Genomic DNA, 6564 nt, shown 5'->3' with positions numbered 1-6564 from the left:
TAAGATGGCATTTCACAGTATATGCATTGATATGTGAGAGATATCAATTTAAAGTCAATTCTTGCTTGCACTGGAAGCCAGTGAAGTGACCTAAGTGCAGGGTGATACAGTCTCTCAAAGGAGTTTGTGTTACGATCCGCGCTGCCTTGTTTTGTATGCGCTGCAGTTTATAAATTGACGTTTTATTAATTCCGGCAAGTAAACTATTGCAGTAGTCCAAACAGGAAAATACAAGAGAACGGACTAGTGTTGCCGTGGCAGAAGGAGTAATTAGATTTCGGATGGAACCAATATTGCGGAGATGGAACACACATTTTGAACGAACGTCGTCAATCTGTTTATTCATAGACAAAGCTGGATCAAGAATCACTCCCAGATTTTTCACTGAGGATGAAATACAGATGCTGGAGTCAGCAATTTTAATGGGGCTGGTATTGTAATAAGACAATTTTGTTGTTGTTCCAAATGTTATGGCCTCAGTCTTGTTTTCATTTAGCTTGAGCATATTTGAATTCATCCAAGTCTTGATCTTGTGGGAACACTCTTCCAGTTGAGATAGTGTTAGGTTGAATGCAGATTTATTGGGTGGAAAACTATATAGTAACTGGGTATCGTCAGCGTACAGATGGTGTTTCGCTTGTTCATTACTTAAGAGGTTGCCTAACTGTGTAGTATACAGAGTAAACAGAATGGGACCAAGGACGGAACCCTGTGGTACACCACATGTTAATTCAGCTTCTGAGGAGTGAGATGCACGGATAACAACGGATTGATATTGGTCAGTTAAATAAGAGGCGAACCATGAGAGAACTGTACTTTCAACACCAAAGTCGAGGACGAGGCGATTTAAGAGCAGTTTGTGATCAATTGTGTCAAACGCAGCGGAGAGGTCTAACAGTAGCAACAGAGATATGTCACTAAGAACACGAATCAGAGCAGTTTCTGTACTGTGTTTAGGTCTGTAAGCAGACTGGTACCTGTGCAAAAGGTTATTTGAGTTTAAATGCTGTAACAGTTGACATTTAATCACCTTTTCAAGGACTTTTGAAAGATTGGAAACAGGACGGTAGTTTTGAAGGGTATTTGCATCAAGTGAGGGTTTTTTCAGGAGAGGTTTTACAACCGCTTGTTTAAAACATCTTGGAACTCTTACTGTTGACAGACTCAAATTTATAATATCAGTGATAATCGGAGATAAGATAGGCAAGAGTTGCAAAAATAAATTGGCAGGTAATGGATCAAGCTCACAGGACGTAGACTTAGATTCACGAATAATATTTTGAATTTCAAGTTCGGTAACGTTCTTGAATGTTGATATTTTCATGCCATTGTATTCTGGTGATGCTACAGGAGACGTTGATGTTCTGAGACTGTTGCGAATGGTATCAATCTTATTAATGAAGAAATTACTGAAATCATTTGCGAGCACTACATCATCTTTACAAACTGGAAGGACAGCATCTGAACCTTTTCCAAGTAAGGAGTAGATGAAAGAAAACAAGGCCTTGGGGTTTCTGGAGTTTTGTTCAATCTTTTCATTACAATATTTAGATTTGGTATTTTTAATCAGAACATTGACCTCATTTCGGGCGCTTTTATAGATTTGTCGATGGACTTCAAGGTGCGTCTTACGCCATCGTCTTTCAGTAACTCGTCTTTTGTTTTTAGCCTCAAGAATATCTGTTGAGTACGACAGACACTTCGGTTTCTGGCGTATTTGTTTAGTGACAGCAGAAGCATGTCGATCGAGCAGGTTGATAAGAGTTTCATGAAACAAATCAGCAAGATTATCAATGTCACTTGGTCTATTTGTGAAGATTTCAGAATTTTTAAAGTCTGTAGCAAATGATTTTAAATCTATGTTTTTAACATTTCGACAAACAACGGCTCTAAAAGCATTTGGTGCTTTCTGGAAATCTAAAGACAGAATTATCCAGTAATGATCAGAAATTTGAAAATCCACAACTTCTAAAGTTTTTATGACATTCTCTGACGGCGAGTGATAATCCAATCCAAAATGTCACCAGATTTTTGAGTAGCACAAGACGCATTTTGGTATAGGTTATTGCTCTGCAATAGACTGATTATCCACTTTACGTCAGATTTTTCAGGGCAGTCAAAATGGAAATTGAAATCACCTGTTATTAGTAATTTCCCTTTATGAATGCTGACATTTTCAATGTAGTCTGTAAATTCCTCACGAAATATAGAAACTGTAAGCTTGTTTGCTTTTGAAGGAGGAGGTCTGTAGATGCAATTTATTTTCAGAGTAGAATTTCCAAGGGTTATAGTGCATTGTAAAAGTTCAAAAGAAACATAACAATGTCGAGTTGTCGGGAAAGATAAAGACAAAGCCTCTTTGTACAGAACAGCTATTCCACCGCCCGAACCTTGTGGCCTTGGGATATGTGTACACCGATATCCAGGCGGCGTTAATTCAGCAATAGTTGGGTCATCATGTGGTTTTAACCAAGTCTCAGTTATGAACAGCAAATCTAGGTTTTGTTCAAGGATTTCGTCTGCAATGATTAATGACTTGTTTTTAGCGGATTGTGCATTCCATACAGTTAATTTCAAACTATAATCATTAGCTTTAGGGTGAACAGAGATAAGATTCTCAGACCTTTTACAAAAACTATTTATTTCATCAATAGTAGGTAATTAATAATTCTGATTTGTAGTTAACACTTGAATGTGTTTTTGTTTTTCTTGAGCCAGATGAACAACCACGTCTTGTTGGTTTGTTTTTAGCAATGTTCAGAGTTCTGAGTAATTTATACAGGCCAGGTTTCAGGTTGTCATCACTAAACGGTTGTAGAAGAGTGAGTTCACTTCTATCATAAGATATCACACCATGATGTAAACTCATTAGAAAGGATACAAATAACAATGAGAAGATAATCATTAGTCAGTTTAGGTTTTCTTAGTAACATTGACCAAAAACAATAGTGAACACAAAATCACTAAGCTAATTCACATTTGAAATTCATACTTGAAATTTTCGAATATGAATAATCCACAAATGTCTATGGAAGATAAAGTTAATCCAAGATGATCCTTGACACTTCACTAATGCATATGTAAAATGTCAATATTGTAGCTACGCTATAATCCATGAAAACTGGAGAAATATCAGAGAGCTCTAACTGTGTGCTGCTTGTCAGGCACACTACACTCGGCGATATACCAGAAGTCAATCAGATATCAGCAATATCAGTTTTGTTAGAGTTATCGCTCCTTATTTTTTTTTAATTTTCTAACCCTTGTTTTTTTTTTTTTTAAATTCCCAATTGTGATTTCTGACACTTCTAGAACACAGAGTTATATGCCCAAACCATCGGATAAAGTTATCTTGACAGTGACCCGTAAACCGGAAGTACTCGAAATGATGTCTGATATTTTGTAAAAAACACAAAAAAAGGATACTTTTGGGAAAATGTGATTACACTGTGGGATATTGCCGGGTCAAAAATAATTAAAGTCTCGCTTGGCTGCTGTTGAATGAACTACCATATGATACCCAATTAATACCGATTTGATGTTATGGGAGACAAAAGTGGTCTGCCGACAATCAAGTATTTTCCGATTTGGGATCTTTTTAGATGGTTTTATCTCGAAATCTTAGCCTACGATTTTTTTCTTAAACTTTCTCTATTGAGAGTCCCTTCGGTAATCATGTGTACGAAACATGTCAGTGGATAAAATCAACTAAAGTGTTGTTGGATAGTCCCAAGGATGGACTATCATATGGTATCCAATTGATGCCAATTCGACGGTTACAAAATAAATTATAGCAAGCCGAAAATCTTGTATTTTCCATAGTGGAGCCTTTTGAGACGCTTTTATCTTGAAAAGTACACCTATTTTTTTCTTAAATATCTGTTACTGAGAGTGCTATCGGTGGTCTAGGGTGTGCATCCAAAAGTAAAAGCCTATAAATGGTGTAAATGGCCCAAAAAGGACCTGAATTTTTGAAAAATGTTGAAAAATCATTAAATTACTGAAAAAGATCTTTTATTTTTCATTTTTTTTGAAAACTGCTAAATGGATGTTTCTGAAACTTCTGGTAGAAGTTAAGTGCCCAAACCATTTATTAAAACTGTCTCGATAATGATCCGTAAACCAGAAATAGTAAAACAAATAGTGAATATGATAGTGATAATATAGTATAGCATAAGACCAGAAAGGAGTGGAAGAACTATGACATTATGGAATCAAGCGCGGTAGGCGTTAAAAATTTTCAGAAAGCGATAAGATAGTATAAGACCTAAGACTGATGACAATGGAATCGAACTCCCTAGGCGCAAAATATATTCAGACAGCAACGTATAAAAACTGGGCTTTTAATTCTTTTTTAATTGGTCTCATGGGGCGTCCACTCCCCCTTAAATCTGCGCTTGGTAAGACCAAAGTTCAATTAGTTTATTGGAAGCTTTACATTAGGTAGGCCTACATAATTCAACTATTTAAAGTATTTCACTTTAAATATACATTTATCATTTATACACAGTTTCTATATAATATCCTATATCTTATTACAGAGCATAAGGTATTTCACCTTAATCAAGCCTCTCTGGCTAATTCATTAAAGATAGGTTGCCAGGCAACAAAACTTACACCCACAGCAGCTAAATCGTCCGAGCAGTCAACAAGTTTTGTCACATAATTTTACTTTTTCGGTAATGAAACATTTATAATACACTAAAATCTGATTAAGAGTAACAACTCACGAAGTAATTATCAGAAAACCATTAGAATTTGATTGGTTTTTATAAAGTTCTGTCCCATGCTAACATTTAGTTAATATCATGGATTTAGCTGTTCAAGTCATAAAAATTCAGTGAAAATCAATATACTTGTTCGTCTCAAGATCTTAAACTCTGTGTATCAATCGCTTAATGCAAGTACCTTTAAACCTGCTGCGAAGGAAATTCAAGATATTTTGAAGGACCAAATTGTAAATAATTATTTCACAGAACACAACATTAGATGGATATATAATCTAATGAGCGGCTTGTAAGATCCATCAAAGAGTGCCTGAGGAAAGTCTTGGCTCAAGCCAAATTAACATATGATGAACTTCACACATCAATAAGTTGAGATGATCTTGAATTCTAGACTGAAAAATCTCTTACACCTCCTCATCTCATTTGCGGTCGCAGAAATCTGCCTGATAAGTCTGATACAGATGCATTTGACCCACAGTCTACTCCTGAAGCCTTAACTAAGCTTATGAAACATGTTAAAATGGTAATGGACCAATTCTGGAACAGATGTCGGAAGGAGTATCTTATGGAATTAAGAAATTCTCATGGTCATAATCATGGAAAGTCATCTGAGGGTGCACAAGATGTTTCGGAAGGAGATATTGTTCTTGTACATGACAATCAACATCCTCGTGGATTCTGGAAACTCAGAATGATACAGGGCCTCATAACAAGTAAGGATGGAAAAGTAAGAGGAGCAATGGTTGTATTAAACCTCTTAATCGTAAGCCTATGGTTCTTCAACGACCTCTAAAATTATTATACCCCCTGGAAGTTACCTCTAATCTAATGGATAAAGGTCTGATAAATGACGATACAGAACCTACAGATCCTGATAACCTTGAAACAATTGTATCTGACAAGAATATGGAAAAGTTACAAGATGGAACAAATCGTGGACCATAGCGAATAGCAGCTACTGAAGGGGAGCGTCTTAGAAGACACATGGATAGCTGAATTAACGAACTCTTAATTGAATGTTTAATGTATTTATTGTTTACTATTATCGACACTTGTTTAATTGTATTGACTTCATTTCAAAGTCAATAGGCGGGGGAGTGTTTGTGATCCTAAAGTACAAGTCCATATTTTAGACTGTTAATATTTGTGTTTATTTAGAGAGATTGGGTAATCTAAGCTTGAGATTATGTGTTGTTACAAGACATCGGGGTGCGACAGCACAAGCGCTTGTCTAAACTCTAATTGTAATATTACGGAATTAAATCTGGAATTTTGAACCTAACGAAACGTGTTTTTGAATGTATTTGTTCAGTCTGTACATGTATATTACTTTTAAGTTTTTCAATTATTTCCTTCTGATGTTTTATTGTTTCTAGCGCAGCAGCAAGTTCTCCATTTTCTGGTTCGTCAAGAACTTGATTTTTTTGTGGTAAAGTCATTTGTGGCGATATCTAGGGTATTTGACCAGTTTCTATTTTCTGCTTTTCACTACTTTTGCCAATGAGTGATTCCATAGATTTCCTTGTCTTGTTTTGTGTATTATCTTCCCTTGCATTTTTAACCGATCCAAGTCCAGATTCCATATCAATTGGTTTATGATGTTTTGAAACTGACTGTGTCATTACAAATGGTACTAGGTCTGTGTCTGCACTAATGTTATCACTGACTGACTGCATTTTATGATTGTATTTTATGATTGTGATTGATTCTCGAAAAAGTCTTTTAATGGAGTGTCTTGAAATTGATTAATCCCAACTTTTGATCATTTTTTTTTCATATGAATATATTGCAGATTGAAAGGTGTAACAGTAGATTTAACAAAAGAAGATCCTGTGTT

This window comes from Patella vulgata, chromosome 4 (genome assembly GCF_932274485.2).
Source record: "Patella vulgata chromosome 4, xgPatVulg1.2, whole genome shotgun sequence".
Classification (NCBI taxonomy): Eukaryota; Metazoa; Mollusca; class Gastropoda; family Patellidae; genus Patella; species Patella vulgata.
This window is presented reverse-complemented; position numbering follows the sequence as displayed.